This window comes from Desmodus rotundus, chromosome 6, assembly GCF_022682495.2.
Source record: "Desmodus rotundus isolate HL8 chromosome 6, HLdesRot8A.1, whole genome shotgun sequence".
Lineage (NCBI taxonomy): Eukaryota > Metazoa > Chordata > Mammalia > Chiroptera > Phyllostomidae > Desmodus > Desmodus rotundus.
Window position 1 is genome coordinate 47,166,777 of NC_071392.1, and position 17,866 is coordinate 47,184,642.

The 17,866-nt window shown below is 40.2% G+C and overlaps 1 pseudogene; it reads left to right on the forward strand.

The window, feature by feature from the left end:
* Nucleotides 1–10,988: 10,988 nt before the first annotated feature.
* Nucleotides 10,989–12,509, forward strand: LOC128781262 (protein SYS1 homolog; annotated as a pseudogene).
* Nucleotides 12,510–17,866: the final 5,357 nt, after the last annotated feature.

A 17,866-nucleotide genomic window follows, 5' to 3' on the forward strand; every position in this document is an offset into this window, starting at 1 on the left:
CCAACTTCTGGCCAAGATGGAAGTGTAGGTAGACACACTGTGCCTCCTCAAACAACCTAAAGGACAACAACAATTTAAAAACAAAAGCCAACCAGAACTGACAGAAAATCAAACTGTATGGAAGTCTGACAACCAAGGAGTTAAAGAAGACACATTCATCCAGACCAGTAGGAGGGGCTGGGACAGGCAACCAGAAGGAGAGGTCTCTTGGCACGTTGGTGATGAGAGGACTGGGGCGAGCAAGACAGCGGCTGGCAGACCCAGCAAGGAGGCAGATTGTGGAGCAGGGTGGGCAAGGCTGCAGCTGGATGGCAAGGCAGCAGCTGGTGGACCAGCGTCAGACCACAAAACCCAGGGCTCCAGCACAGGGAAATAAAGCCTCAAACCACTTAGTGAAAACACCTGTGGGGGTTGAGGCAGCAGCAGGAGAAACTCCCAGCCTCACAGAAGAGTTCCTTGGAGAGACCCACAGGGTTCTAGAACGTATACAAACCCACACACTGGCAAGCAGCACCAGAAGGACATGATTTGATTATAGGTAGTGGGGGAAGTGGCCGAAATCCAGCAGAGAGTGGAGCAAACGCCATTGATCCCTCTCAGACCACTCCCCACAAATAGTCTCATAGCACAGCGAAATGGGTTGTCCCGCCCTGGTGAACACCTAAGGCTCCACCCCCTACTATGCAACAGGAGCCCCAAGACAAAAAAAAAAAAAAAATGGCCCAAATGAAAGAACAGATCAAAGCTCCAGAAAAAATACAACTAAGCAACGAAGAGATAGCCAACCTATCAGATGCACAGTTCAAAACACTGGTAATCAGGATGCTTACAGAATTGGTTGAATTTGGTCACAAATTAGATGAAAAATGAACGCTATGCTAAGTGAAATAAAGGAAAATGTACAGGGAACCAATAGTGATGGGAAGGAAACTGGAACTCAAATCAACGGTGTGCACCACAAGGAAGAAAGAAACATCCAACCAGAAAAGAATGAAGAAACAAGAATTCAAAAAAATGAGGAGAGGCTTAGGAACCTCCAGGACATCTTTAAACATTCCAACATCTGAATTATAGGGGTGCCAGAAGGAGAAGAGGAAGAGCAAAAAATTGAAAACTATTGAACAAATAATGAAGGAGAACTTCCTCAATCTGGCAAAGGAAATAGACTTCCAGGAACTCCAGGAAGCTCAGAGAGTCCCAAAGAAGCTGGACCCAAGGAGGACACCAAGGCACATCATAATTACATTACTCAAGATTAAGCAGAAGGAGAGAATCTTAGAAGCAGCAAGAGAAAAGGAGACAGTTACCTACAAAGGAGTTCCTATAACACTATCAGCTGATTTCTCCAAAGAGACCTTACAGGCAAGAAGGGGCTGGCAAGAAGTATTCCAAGTCATGAAAGGCAAGGACCTACATCCAAGATTACTCTATCCAGCAAAGCTATCATTTAGAATGGAAGGGTAGATAAAGTTCTTCCCTGATAAGGTCAAGTTAAAGGGATTCATCATCAGCACGCCCTTATTATATGAAATGTCAAAGGGACTTATCTAAGAAAAAGAAGATAAAAAATAGGAACAGTAAAAATGACAGCAAACTCACAGTTATTAACAACCACACCTAAAACAAGAACAAAAGCAAACTAAGCAAACAACTAGAACAGGAACAGAACCACAGAAATGGAGATCACATGGAGGATTATCAACAGGGGAGTGGGAGGGGGACAGAGGGGAGGAAAGGTACAGAGAATAAGTAGATAAACGGTAGTTAGAAAACTGACAGGGTGAGGGTAAGAATAGTATAGGAAATGTAGAAGCCAAAGAACTTATATGTATGACCCATGGACATGAACTAAAGGACGGGGAATGTGGGTGGGAGGGGGTGTGCAGGGTCGAGGGGAGTGAAGGGGGGGAAATGGGACAACTGTAATAGCATAATCAATAAAAAAATATATTAAATAAATTAAATAAAAATATTAAAAATTACCAATATCTCAAAAGCCCCCCTTGTTTCTACTCAGTTACTACTCCCATTAAGTAACCTTTATTCCAACACAGCTGATTAGTCTTCCTGGTTTTTAGTTTTATGGAAATAGAATCATACACTTTCTCATATTTGTATCTGGCTTATTTTGATCAACATTAGTGAGACTGAGCCAGGTGCTGAATGTAGTAATTTTTCATTTTTTGTATAGTATTCCATTTTATTAATATACCACTTTATCTTAACGCACTGATGCCATTTATTAAACTATTCACTCTTAACCCCAAATTCACACTTCTGTTCTCATCTTTGTAATGAGGGAGCTGTGTGACTAAGCTAACATTGCTCCTTTGCCAAAGGGCTCCAACTAGTTCTGCCAGTTGGGGACACTAGACAGAGACAGGAAGGCTGGAGAAGTGAGAAGGGACTTGTTACTGCTGCCTGGCACTGCCATCATTCCAGCACAGGCCCTTCATAACAGCAGTTTGTCCCAGTCTCAAGTTTTATAGTGCTGCTCACACTAGCCTCATGTGTTCCCTTGAAAGAATAATCAGTGCCTACTAGTACCCCTCCTCAGATGTCTGGGTCCCAGCTCCCTACTCTATATTTCTGGTGTCTCATAAACCCAGCTATTTACTTTGTTACCCAGCCCTAGAGACGGTGCTGATTCCTACACTATTGCTGTTACCTCAGCATGCTATTGACACTCTGTTAGTTTTCCAGTACTTAGTCAACCAAACCACATACATACATATTTATGTTTTGTTTACATAACTGATCTAACAGCAGTAAAAAAGTAAAAAAAAAATCTGTTTTCTCTCTAGACAGTAATGTATACATGATTCTACCAGTAATGGGTGATTGAGTTGTCTCCAGACTGGACTATTATGACTACTGTTGCTAAAATGTTCTTGTATATATCCTTTGGTGAATGCAATTTGCCTTAAGAAATAATTGCTAAGTCATAGGGTATATGTGTGTTCACTTTTTGTAGAAACTCTCAAAAAATTTCCCAGAGTGGCTGTAATAATAATTGCATTGATCTTAAGGCATTCCCAGAATCTCACACCTGATCCTCAGAACTTTTAAAATTTAGGTTAAAGCTAATAAACTCTACACTCTTGTAAGGAAATCTCTACTTCCAAATTTTTACATTGCAATGCTAAAGAAAACAAGACAGTGTTGCTTGAGGACATACTTTGTGTCCTTTTCTTCTTTTTTTTTAAAAAAAGATTTTATTTATTTACTTTTAGAGAGAGGGGAAGGGAGGGAGAAAGAGAGGGAGAAAAACATCAGTGTGTGGTTGCCTCTCACCTGGCCCCCACTGGGGACCTGGCCTGCAACCCAGGCATGTGCCCTAACTGGGAATCAAACTGGCGACCCTTTGGTTCGAAGCCCATACTCAATCCACTGAGCTACACCAGCCAGGGTGTGTCCACTTTTTCTTTACTCTTTTACATAATTTACTTTTTTTTATTTTTTAAATTATATTTTATTGATGATACTCTTACAGTTGTCCCAATTTTCCCCCCATTACCCCTTTCCACTCAGCACCCACCACTCCCTTAGGCAATCCCCACACCATTGTTCATGTCCAAGTGTCATGTATAGGTTCTTTGGCCAATCCATTTCCTGTACTGTATTTTACATTCCTATGGCTATTCTGTAACTACCTATTTGTACTTCTTAATCCCCTCACTTCTTCACCCATACCCCCATTCTACCCCCCATCTGGCCACCATGAAAAACTCTTTCTATATCCATAATTCTGTCTCTGTTCTTCTGGTTTGCTTAGTTTGCTTTTCACATTCCATTGTTTATAGATATGTATTTTTTGCCATTTTATTATTCATAGTTTTGATCTTGATTTTCTTAAATAAGTCACTTTAACATTTCATATAATAACGGTTTGGTGATGATGAACTCCTTTAGTTTTTTCTTGGCTGGGAAGCTCTTTATCTGCCTTTCAATTCTAAGTGATATCTTTACTGGGTAGAGCAGTCTTGGCTATAGGTCCCTGCTTTTCATGACTGAATATTTCTTGCCAATCCCTTCTAGCCTGAAAAGTTTATTTTGAGAAATCAGCTGACAGTCTTACAGGAGTTCCCCTGTAGGAAACTAACTTCTTTTCTCTTGCTGCTTTTAAGATTCTCTCTTTATCTTTAACCTTTGACATTTTAATTATGTGTCTTGGGGTGGGCCTCTTTGCATCCATCTTGTTTGGGACTCTCTGTGCTTCCTGGACTTCTGTGTCTATTTTCTTCACCAAATTAGTGAAGTTTTCTTTCGTTATTTTTTTTTCAAAAAGATTTCCAATTTCTTGCTCTTTCTCTTCTCCTTCTGGCACCCCTATGATGTGAATGTTGGACCTCTTGAAGTTATCCCAGAGGCTGTTTATACTACCCTCACTTTTTTTTTATTCTTTTTTCTTCTGTCCTGATTGGTTGTTTTTTGCTTCCTTATGTTCCAAATCATTGATTTGATTCTCAGCTTCATCCACTCTATTGTTGTTTCCCTGTAAATCATTCTTTATTTCAATTAGTGTATCCTTCATTTCTGACTGGATCTTTTTTATGGCTGTTGAGGTCCTCACTAAGTCCCTTAAGCATCCTTATAACCAATGTTTTGAGCTCTGCATCTGATAGATTGCTTATCTCAATTTTGTTTAGTTCTATTTCTGAAGTATTGATCTGTTCTTTCATTTGGGCCACATTTCTTTGTCTTTTCATTTGGGTATCTGCCCTGTGTTTGTTTCTATGTATTAGGGAGAGCTGCTATAACTCCCTGTCTTGGTAGCATGGCCTGTTGTAGTAGGTGTAGTAGGGTCCAGTGGCACAGCCTCCCTTACAACCCAAGCTGGTTACTTGAGGTGTGCCCTTTGTGTGGGCTGAGTACACCATCATCCTGTAGTTGATCCTTGATTTCTGTTGGCATGTCTGTGGGAAGGATTTATCCAGGCCAGTTAGTTGCAAGGTCTGGTGGTGACCACTGACCTTCAACCTCTGTCTTCCATTGAGGATCAGCTGTGCAGGGGCAGGGTGGTGTTGCTCTGGCGTGGTCTGTAGTTGTCAACTGGGTACACAGGTCTGGGTTTTCCTGGGTAGTGCAGGCCAAGGTCATCCTCCACCTGTGTTTTGCCTGGGGCCACCCTGCCTGATCTGTAAAGCAATCTGAGATGGCTGTTAGTTGTGGGGGGCTTGGAGATTCCCAGGTTGAAGCCAAGCTGTGAATCTAGGCTGGCTGCTGCTAGTGCCAGGCCTGTGGCCACTTAGCAAGTGGTCTGGTGGGATGGGGGCTCCCTGAGTGGCTGTTGCTTGCTTGGGAGGATTTAGGAAGTTGTGAAGCATGACCCAAGACCAGCCATTCATATGGGAAAGCAGCTTGGGTGGGCCCCTAAGTTGGTGGGCCAAAGTCTCTGAGGATCTCCAGGACTGAGCAAACAGCATTAGCCAGGTTGATGGATATGGCAGTAACCTGCCAGTTCTGTGGCTCTGTGGGGGTAGTGTTCAGAAAAGGGACAATGGTCCTCCTTTCTGCCTTGGAGTAGTCTGTCCCCCAGCTTTCATCTTGATACCACATACTTCAGTTCCTCCCTGTATGCCACTGGTGCCTTTCAAGCTGATACCCCAGTGCTGGAGCTCAAAGAGAGTAAGTCTGTGTAAGTCCATATGTAGGTTCTCTAAGAGGAACTGCTTGGGATTCCAGAAGTTTCTTCATTAATTCTGTCCATGCTGGTTTTTGAAGCCATAAGTTATGGGGGTAGTCTTCCTGGAATTAGAACCCTGGGCTGGAGCCCTGATGTGGTGCTGGGACTCCTCCCTCCTGAGATATCCTTCCCAAATTTTATCCACCACATGTGGATGTGGGACCAGTCCATTCCATGTCTCTACTTCTCCTACAAGTCTGCATGGATGTGGTTTCTTTAATTCTGTAGTTGTCTGACTTTTATTCAACTTGATTTCTGATGGTTCTGAGTGATGGTTGTTCTATATTTTTGTTTGAATTTTGATGTGGTTTTGTAAGGAGGTGGGCCATGTTTACCTATGCTGCCATCTTGATCAGAAGTCTCTCTTTTTTCACCACTTTGTATCTTTAATACCTCACATAATAGATGATGTTGAATAAATAATAAGTGGATGTTTAAATTGCTTCTTTTGTACTTTTGAACTAATATAACATGGTAATATAAATTGGGTCTGTCCTACCTAGGAAATAGTTAGTAACCCAGAGTACATCCACTGGGCAGCTGTTCATGAACAGGCCTCAATGTCCATAGGTTGCTTCTACTGCCCTGCAAGAATGATTTCTCTTCTCCTAGTCCACTTACATGAATTGATGCAAGAGCAGATCCAACACAATGATGGCAGGGGCTCTGCTCATGGACTGGGGCAGTCTTGTGTCTGGCATATCTACCCCATCATTCAAACCCACTCTCAAAAACCTATTGGAGATCCCAAAATGAATTGAACCACCTTGAGATTTATGCTTAGAGTAACTCAGACTTCAGGTTGCTCCCTTCAAACCTCTGTGATGTTTTAAGAATTACCTATGCAAGTCCCAAGGCAAACAGCCCACATGGGCAGACCCCACCTGAAACCTTCACAAGATGAACACCCAAGAACCAGCAGGTCTCTCGGACTTCCTAGTACTCAGGGTTCCTAACTTGAGCCAACCATGGGAAAACAGTAGCAGCTTGCTAAAAGATGTGAATATAGGGGGTTGACCACCATCTAGCAATCTTTTTTAATTTTAAACAGTATTTTCTTTTCCAGCGAGAGGGGAAGGGAGGGAGGAAGAAAGGGAGAGAAACATCAATGTGAGAGAGAAACATCGATCTGTTGCCTCTCACACATGCCCCAACCAGGGACCAAACCTGCAACCTAGGTATGTGTCCTGACAGGGAATCAAACCAGTGATTTTTTGCTTTGCAGGACAATGCCCAACCTACTGACCCACACTGATCAGGGCACCATCTAGCAATCTTAAATCCACTTGAAAAAAATTAGGGCAGAGGGAAAACTGAGGAAAGTAAAGCCAACATATAGATTTATTTGTTGAATAATCTTTATGCTGTCTAGAAAACAGTTTTAAATTGCATAAACCTATTTTTACATAATACTGATTGTTGGAGTGATGTTCTTTTTACAGTAATATAACTTTATTGATGTTCCATTAACAGAGTACTCAAAACAATTAATAAATTGGAGATTTTTTACTGACATAATGATAAGGAATAGCTATACCTAACCATTAATGACAGACAACTGTATTTTTGAATCTCCGAGTATGTAAGACATGTTTTGGGGACTCATTCCAGGCAGTGAATTATAGCAAAGGGATGTCTCTTCACATGCACTATTTGTCATCAGAGAGAAAGCTATCATGTTCTGGTGTCATTGTGCAAGGTGACAGAAGTGCCTACTACTATTTCTGACTCCTCAAACATTTCTTCAGTTTTCACTCTTTCCCTTTCCCATCTAATGCTAGATTCAGTCACCTAACAGCTAAAGAATCTAATCATCACAAGTTTGGTTTGCCTCAGTATCTGTTGCCACATAACCTATTTAGTAGCTTAAAACAACAATGATTTATTATTTCTCACAATTTTGTGGGTTCCCTGGGTGGTTCCTTTTCTGGTTTCATCTGGGCTCCCTCATGCTGCTGCATCTATCTAGTGGGTCAGCTGGAGCTGGAGAGTCCAAGATGCACCCCAATCCATATATGTTGGGCCTTGAAGCAACTGGAAGGTTGGGACCTCCCTACATGTGGCCTTTCATCATTAACTAATCTATATGGACTTCTTTTCATGGCAAGTCCCAACTGTGTAGGCTCCAGAACTCACACAATGTCATTTCTAAAATATTCTATTGGTTTAAGCAAATGCTAAGGTCAGATTCATTATGAGAGGCAACCACATAGGGTGTAAATACAAGGAAATGTGATTCATTGAGTTCATTGTATAACAATTTAATATATATGTATATCCTATTGGACTTCATTTGAGGTATGTTTGCCAATATACCTAAGACTGCAAGATCAGTTGGTCAACAGTTTATTTTGAGGAACAACAAGGGAAAAAACAATAGGCTAGGAATATATGTTATATTTATTTTGCAATTTCTGGCTATAAGAATGCTTTAAAATCTATTTGTGTTAAGATTATTTATTTATTTATTTATTTTTTACAGAGGGGAAGGGAGGAAGAAAGAGAGGTAGAGAAACATCGATGTGAAAAGGAAGCACCAATTGGCTGCCTCTCGCATATGCCCTGACAAGGGACCAAACAGGTGACACTTTGCTTTTGCGGGATGATGCCCAACCAACTAAGCCACACTGTTCAGGATAAATCTATTTTTTTTATCTTCACTCAAAGATATGTCTATTGATTTTAGAGAGAGAGGAAGGGGGGAAGAGAGAGAGAGAGGAACATCCATGTGAGAGAGAAACATCCCCAGTCACAGATCACCCCAGCCTAGGTATGCGCCCTGATCAGGAATCAAATCTGCAAACTTTTGGTGTATGGGATGATGCTCCAATAAACTGAGCCACCTGGCCAAGGCTCAAATCGTTTAAAATGTTTTTTTTTTTAAACCACCCTGTGAAACAGGTAAGGGTGTATGTCCCTGTGGTATAATTAGATATCTATTTGACCTTTGCTTCTGGTTCTTGGCACAGAGTTTCTAAAACCTTTGGAATTGCCTGAGTAACAGGAGTATCTTTGTTATTCATAATAAGCCCTTTTAGATCACACCTGGCCAATTTAGAGTAGGGCTCCTGTATAACATCAAGATAAGGTTGGTCACTAGAAAGACCATGTGATGAGAATGTTGGAACTTGCAATCCTACCCTTGACCTGCCAGAAGGGAGAATAGCTGGAGATTGAGCCCTGTAAAAACTTGAAGGTGCTGGAAGGAGGTGCCCAGAAAGGGGATAGAAGCTCTGTGTGCCTCACCACCCAATACATTGTCCTGTGCATCTATTCTCTTAGGCTGTTTTTGAGTTGTGTAGTTTATAACAGTAAAATGCCTTCCTGACTTATATGAGCTTTCCTAGCAAATTATCGAACCTGAGGAGGTGGTTGTGGAAACCCCTGTTTTATAGCCAGTCAGAAGCATGGGTGATCTCTCCAGGACTTGCAACTGGTACCTGAAGCTGGAGGGTGGGGGCACAGTCTTGTGAAACTGAGCGTGTACGCTGTGGGGTCTGCACTAACTGCAAGTAGTCTCAGAATTGAGCTGAATAGCAATTCAGTTGGTGTCCTGAGGACCAGGGAATTGGTTGTTAGTATGAAAATCAACCCAGAATCCCCATTTTGGAGTGGGAAGGAGAGCTAGGACACACTAAATCCTTTGACTCAATGTAAACTTCTTTTTCCACATTGGTTCTTCCTATTTAAAAAGCAAAACATTATTTTATGAATCATAAGACATTGCCTATGCCCTCTTTGTAGGTGTAAAAGAACTAGAGACCATTAAACCTAAAACCAAAAGAGAAAAAAAATGAAGAGTAAGAGTTCTCACTGTAGCCACGTCAGTAGGCAGACTTTTCAGCTGCAGCAACAATTTCTGGAGAGAATCAAATCTCTTATAACCCGATCCAGAGTTCCAAGGAAAAAACTGAGTTGACACTTATACATCCATACTATATATACACATATATTGTTACAGAAATTAGATATCTAAACTGTCTAAAAACAAATAAATTAAGTATTTTGAGAGCAAACTTATCTGCTAATAGTTCCTGACAAGCATTAAAAACAATTTAGAGGAGATAATGATGCTGGAAGGATCCAGAAAATGAGTTATGCTGAGATATATAAAAACATTTTACTATGAATATTTCTAGTGGGATAAGGTCTGAAAAACTGACCAATGTTCTGTAAAAGTACAAACAAGGCAGCTCTACAATGACAAGCTACAATAACAGAATATCACCCTGCACGTTCACTTTCCAATGCACTTTGGAGCCCTTCTCACTTGCAGCACCTTGGATAGAAGTTCAGATTTTTATTTTTTGTTTTGTTTTGTTTTTCCATTAGTCTCAGCAGCTTTCCAGAGTCTTGTTTAGGATTCTCTTAGACCCTATGTGATTTAAGAACATGTTCCTTCACTTGTTCATGTTAAATATTAAAGTAAAACTGTCTTCTAAGTAGTTTTTCCCCTTGATTGTTTAACTACATAAACTTGAGACTTTTAAAACTGTAAATGTATAAGCCAGAAAAGACAGGTAAAAACAGTTTCACCTTTAAGTTACAAGATTACTGTCTTTCAGTGATTAACTAGTCTCCTAATACCCAGTCTTCCTCACTACAATTACCCTGTGCTACTAACCCCACAGCCAGACTTTCCTCATGCCCTGCTTCAGACTTCTCAGTGCTAATCATAGCCTTCTAGAAACTTGTGTTCCATAGCCCTAATGGAAGAAAAAGTTTGTTCTTATTTCCCTTGAGACACCCTTACACTTCTTTGTCCTGTACCAACTCCCTCCAGCAGCCGACATCTTGGGACACCTCTCTGGAAACCATCTTCTTTTCCTCCACGCTGGCAGAGCTTTTCGTTTGTTAGTTTCTGTGTCCATCATCCCTCCATGAGTACATTTTAATTGCTCTAAATGAGTGGTTTTCAAACTTTTTGGTATCAGGATCTCTTGACACTCTAAAAATGGTTGAGAACTTCAAAGAACTTTTGTGCTATATATCACTACTCATATTAGAAATAGAAACCATAAAATATTTATTAATTTATTTAAAAATAACAGTAGTATACCCACTATATGTTAATTTAAATAATGTATTTTAATGAAGAAAACCGCTCTATTCTCCAAAATAAAATATTTAGTTGAAAGAACGGCACTGTTTTACATTTTTTGCAAATCTCTCTGATGTCTGCCTTAATAGAAGACAGAATCTCATATCTGCATCTACATTCAATTCATTGCTATCCCATGTCATGTAGCCTCTGGAAGACTCCAATGTCCACTCCTGAGAGAATGAGAATGAAAAGGAAAATATGAAAAATGAAAATAGTCTAGACTATCTAAAACGATCTCCAGAGCTTCCCAATCATGATGGTCCCTTAGGGAAAGTATGTGACCCAGTTCTTAATGAGACATAAAGGGACCTCTTCTAGAGAGCTTTTGGGAAAGGTTTCTTTGCCCTTGAGAGAGAGAGAGAGAGAGAGAAAGAGAAAGATGAAGAGAGAGAGAGGCTTATCAGTCAGTGATTGGTTTAAGAATAGAAACCACTCTAAATATACCAAACAAAAGGGGATCTAATATAGAATATGAGATGCTTAGAAAGCCCTTGAAAGGGCTGAAAGATTAGACATCAGAGGGTTCCACTGAACTTGGTTCAATACCACATCACTGTAGCTTCAATTCAAAGATTAAAAAGCTGTCACAACTGCCTCTCACTCGGGAAACTGATGATTAGACTTGAGACTCCATTGTAAACACTCACCACCTCCGCCTTCTCAGGGCAAGAAAATGGTTCCATCTCATTTCTACCTTTTATCTGTCTCTACTGCATCTAGTTGGCAAGACCTAATTCTCAGCCAGAATTCTAGCTGCCAAGGAATCTGGAAAATATGGGTTTAGCTTTCTAAATAGAGGACAGTAAAATGTATACTGAGCGAACCAATATCCATAAAGTTATTCTGTTATCTACATGCAAAGATTTTATGGAAATGAATTCAGACATTCATCTTCCATTAAAAGCATAGGATCTAAGCCCTGGCTGTGAAGCTCAGTTGGTTAGAGCATCCTCCCCATAAGCCAAGATTGTGGTTGGATCCAGATCCTGGTTAGGGCACAAACAAGAATCAATCAATGAACTTCTGAGAGCAGGAGGTGCTAGCCCGCCTGGCTCAGGCCCTGCACGGAGGCTGGGCCACGATGGACCCCGCGTGGCGGGCCAATTCTGTAGCTATGTGTGGGATGCGTTGCTGATCCTCTCGCAGATCATCCTTATGCAGACTGTCTATTACCTACTCTCTGGGCCTGTGGCTAGCGCTGGTGGTCAGAGTGATGTGCAGCAGCTGCTCACAGGACCAGATGTTCCACCCCTTCAGGTAGGGTCTCCAAGCTGTCCTTCATCCTCAAGGCCTTCACCTGTGCCCTGGGCTTGCTGCACTTCATTGGGCGAGAGAAGGCAGTGTCTGGAATTCACTGTCTTTCTTTCACCTTCTGGGCTGCTGGTTCTACAGCTCTCATTTTGGTTGGGCGCTGACCTGCTGGCCGGTTTAAGCATTGCACTCATGGTGGTCATTGGTGAGTACCTGTGCCTGTGGACAGGGCTCAAGGAGATCTCCCTCAACTCAATCCCTAAATCCAATGTGTACAATTGGGTCCTTTGGACACCCTGCTGGCAAGTTGGCCTGCCCAACACTTTGGGCTGCTCAGACCCTCTAGATGAGGTCCAGCCCAGGTCTGAGAGGAACTCTGGAAGTGTGAAGTCTGCTAGTGTGGGAGAGATAGTGAGGCCCTGTCAAGAAGGCAGGATCACAGCTGCAAGAATGACCTCCGTCTGTTGAAGCTTTGGTATCTGGGAAGTCAACCAAGGGATCTGAACTTGGTATCTGGGAGGTCAGCAACAGGACTTCTTTCAAGGTACTAACAGAATTGGAACCATGTCCAATGGTTTTTCTGTTTTTTGATTTTAGAGAGAGAGAGGAATGAATGGAGGAAGGGAAACAGAAAGAAAGAGAGAGCATGAGATAGAGAGAAACAACTACTGGTTGCCTCCTATACATGCCGCGGGAGTTGGGATGAAACCTGCACCCATAACCTAGGTATGTCCCCTGACCTAGAATTTAACCCTCAGCCTCTTGGTGTACAGGACAACGCTGCAACCAACGGAGCCACACAGGCCAGGGCATAATCACATCACTTTTGAGCCATAATAGCTGTCACCAGCCTGTTACTTTAACAAAGAAAAAAAAAATCAAGGATATCTGATTGGGGCAAGCCACTCTCTAATCATCTACCTTATCTCCCCAGTATAGCTGTTATCTTTGCCATGTTGCCAAACCGCAGCTACTGTAATGGGAGAAACACGTTATGTCTGGATTCACAGCCACAGAAAAAGGTGTAGGTGCAAAGTATTAGGCTGCTGTCAGGGTGAGGATGGCAGATGGAGGCAGTCACACACAAAGAAAATGTACAACCTCTGTCCTGCTATATGCATGCGTATGCACTCATGAACTCATGACTAACTTACTTCCAGGTTTCTCTAGTGGGTCCCCACCCTCCTGCCAGGTTTCAACATAGCATACTGATAGTGGTGAGGAAGACAGGAATTTTCTGTTAAGATTTTTCATGGGTGTGTTCTGGGAGGGTCTTGCAGCTGTCCTTCCTGTGTTCATAAATACAGTATTTTCCATGAAAAAGAAAAAAAAGAAACAACCAATGAATGCATTAGTATATAGAACAACAAATGAGTGTTTCGCTCCTTTCCTTTCTCTCTCTAAAAATCAATAAATTTTTAAAAATAAATAATAAAAAGCACAAGATCTAACCACATTGGAACCTCATTCCCACAAGCAGCATACATTCTCTGGTTTGCCAGAAACCTCACACAATGACATTCAGGATAAGTAATATAGCCAGGCTGCTCTCAGTTTGAACCTTGTGTACACTACTTTGTGCTCTTGGACAAGTAATGTATTCTCTCTGTGCCACAATTTCCTCATCTGTAAAATGGGAATTGTAATAGTATCTATGACAATGAGTTACTGAGAGGATTAAATGAGTCACAATAACTCAAGTACCTAGAAGATTGCTGAGCACATAGTAAGGCTATATATTTGTGTATGTTTGTAATCAGTGTTATCATCATCAGTATCATTTTCTTGGCTTCTGTGAGAATTTGAGTTTACCATCCCTGGCTCAGACTCTCAAACTTTAATTAGAAACACATATTATTTAGCTTCAAATGCAGTTTATTAGGTCCCAACACAACCTTGTTCAGTGGGTTCAATTTGGGGAATGTGCATTTTAACATACAACCTGATGGTCAAACATTTTCTGATATTGCTCCCCATCAATAAGCAACATTTGAACAAATTAATTTCATGACCTTTACTTTTTATACAACTAGTATATAAATTATGGGACCAATATTTTATTAGGAAGACAGCCATGTGACAGTGAAGACAAAGATAACAAGCCAAGAAATGCCAAGGCTTGTGGGCAGCAACAAGAAGGTAAGAAAGGAAAGATCCTTTCCTTGGTGCCTTCACAGGGAGCATGGCCCTGCTGACACTTGATTTTGGACTTTTAGCCTTCAGACCTGTGAGGAAATACATTTCCGATGTTTTAAGCCACCCAGTTTGTTATAGCAGCCCTAGGAAACTAATGAAGGGCCCATGGTTGAAGAGGTCTTCTGGGTCTTTGAGGAAAAGATCTGAGAACAGAGAGGGAAAGACAAATTTCAGGCACTGCTCTTCAGGTTTGCCTTTCAACATTTACTACTAGCATAACTTGTAATTCTATGTTACATTCTGAGCAATTTATATTAATAATTTATTTTTATGTTTCCTTTCTCCTTTATCCTTATTTTTATCCTAAAAATAAAAGGCCTTTCAGCCCTGGCTGGTGTGGCTCAGTGGATTGAGTGCTGGCCTGTGAACCGAAGGGTCACCGGTTCGATTCCCAGTCAGGGCACATGCCTGAGTTGCAGGCCAGGTCCTCAGTGGGGGGCATGTGAGAGGCAACCACACACTGATGTTTCTCTCCCTCTCTCTCTCTCCCTTCCCCTCTGCCTAAAAATAAATAAATAGATAATCTTTTTTAAAAATAAATAAATAAAAATAAGGTGCTTTTCAAAGTGAGAGGCAACAGCCCTGGACAGGTAGCTCAGATGGTTAGAGCATGGCCGCAATACACCAAGGTTGCAGGTTCTATCTATGGTCAGGGTACATTCAAGAATCAACCAATAGATAGGTAGAACAACAAATCGGTGTTTCCCTCTCTCTCTCTCTCTTTCCCACCCTCCCACTCTCTCTCTAAAATCAATAAAAATATTTTTTAAGTGAGGGGTAACAAACATTTATTTGAGATCAGAGAGAGGGAGAAGAGAATAGCTATTCAGGAAGCACTTATTCAGGCAGAATACCAGATAGCATGTTCCAATTAGGAGTCAAAGGCAAGGGGTATTTATGAGAAAGGAAAAGGGAATGATTACATCAATAGAAGAAAGGCATTTCTATTGGTGCAGGTAACATAACATAGTAATGTTCATTCTAGAGAATGTTTTTAATTTTCAGTCAGATAGTTATCAGATAGTAATAATACCTGCTTTCTCATAGTCTCTGTAAGCAGTTCTCTGGGATACAATGTTGACCCAGTCCAAAGATTATTTTGCACTGTTTTAACATTTCAAAAGTTTGAGGCATAAGACATGCAAGGTAGTTCCTTTGGGATGGAAACTCCAACTCCATTTTAAAGTGGCACTTTTTTACTCTACTAATAATTTATTTACTAATTATTTACTTTCTTTATTCTGCTTCTATTTGTCAGCTCTTTAACAATCAAAGCAAAAATCCTATTCTTTATTGTGTATTTCACATATATTAGTTGTGACACTGCAACTGTGCAGCCTCAGTAAATATTTGTTTACTAATTAATGTATGAGATAAGAAAGGTCTTCTAAAGAATCCATATCACAGAGAGCCTTACATTTCTACAGCTTAGAGAATCCACTTAAAGAAGTTCTTTGCTCTGACTGGTGTGGCACAGATGGTTGGGTGTCATACCACAAAGAAAAAGTTCACTGGTTTGATTCCCACTCGGGGCACATGCCTGGGTTGTGTGCAGGCAACTGATTAATGTTTCTCTCCCTTTCTTTATTCCTCCCTTCCCTTCTCTCTAAAAATAAATAAAATATTTTTTAAAGTTGTTTTTTATGTTGAGCATGTATAGACTTTAATGTTTTTTTTAATCAATAAAATTGAGTAGAAACACTTTCAATTGATAAGAACTTTTGCCTATTACTTTTTTTCCTTTAGGGTATTTCAGAATGGCTTAAATGGTTTAAGTGACTTCATAATTTAGAATATATCGTACCTGTGTCATTTTAAATGAAATAAAACTTTTAAAGAAATTTCATCAATATTAGATCTAAAAAACCCAGACTTCTCCTTTCCCCCCTACTTTTATATGTGAGATGTGAAGACATTATTTGCTCAAAGGAAGTCTTTAAGAAAAAAGTGCCAACTCTCTGATAACATTTTTGTGTGCAGTTAAGCTTAAATTTTTTGTTGAAAAGGGTAAATAAATTCAGACAAGTTTCTGTAAATTGTTGTGGCACTGTTCATTTTTAAGTCTGTATTGCATTACCTATTTGTTTAATAAGTTAATAGCATAAGTATATTTATCATAAAACTATAGTGAAATTAAAATTAGGATGAAAGTGTCATTTAAATTATGTTGAATTCAACACTGTGTCAGAAACCTGGTCTGTGTAGAAGGCCAACTGATTTCCCAACTCAGCTCTGCCACTCCCTAGCAGTGACTGCAAACAAGTAATTTAATCTTTCTAGGTCTCAGTCTCCTCTGTAACATGAAACTGGCAATACTTGCCTCATGGGGTTTTTGTTGTTTTGTAAAGAATAAAGATAATTTGTGACAGGCACCTAGCACAGTGCTTAAAATACAGTGTCAATGATAGAAATTATTGTTGTTGTTGTTATTGTCATTATTATTATTTAGAGTGAGAGGGGAAGGGGGAGAGAGAGATCAATTTGTTGTTGCTCTTATTTATGCATTCATTGGCTGATTCTTCTATGTATCCTGACTGTGATTTGAACCCACAACATTAGTGTATTGGGAGGATGCTCTACCCAACTGAGCTACCTGGCTAGGGGATAAGTTATTAATAGCAGTAGTTATTCAACCAGATGCAAAGTCTAAAGATAAGATATGAAACTCCTAAAGTGCCATATAAGTCAACAATGATTCATTTGGCTAGTTAGAATATTCATCTTAACAGTGGTAGCAAAGACTTTACATAAAGCATTTGCCATGACTTTACCTCAAAGGGTTGACCACATTTACAGAATTAAAGTTTAGGATTTCTTATTAGTTAATTTCCCTGAATTCTTCTTAAAAATATGTGGAGTTTTGATCATTATACTATCCCTACTAGTAATATGTTCCATAAATGTACCTATTTTGTGGCACAAATAAATAATGCACACATGCTTATGTAATTCCTAGTGGCATAAAACATTTTAACCAGAGATGAAGTGTTGGTCTTTCTTTACTCATGAAAAAAATATCTATAAATTGAGAATATCTGAATGATGATGAAAAATAAACTGAGGTCCATTAAGATTTTGAACAGCTTATTTGAGCCAACAACAATTCAATTGGGCAGTGCCAAATCGAGAATGGCTGGGAGAGCAGTTTTTATAGAACAGGAAGAAGAAGAGCAAGGAAATTATTTGATTAACTATAGGTTAGGTTGCCTTATCTGTGAAAGCCTAATCGGCTTTGTGACTGGAAGTTCTTAGGTTTCGATTTTTTAACCTTGAGGCAGTTACAGAAATTGACTCTGGCTGGGTTTCAGATTGCTTAGGTAGGCTACCAAGCCATTTGAGTCAGCTCAGTATAATGGTCTCCTTGTTTTATTACTTTAACAATGGTAATATTATGTAAAATATCTAAAAATTAGCTGCTATTCTTTAACCAAAAAAACATTTAGCTGTGTGGACAAGAAAAGTGTCCTGTAAAAAGCTCCCCAAAACCAGACAAGTCCAGTGATGGAAAGTGGCCTCACAGGGTGATACAATCATAAATTCCTAACTGGGCAGGTGATGATAGGTGGTAAAATTATATGCCCCAGGCATATAACTTTTATAGTAAAAGGATATCTTTGACTTAAACAAGC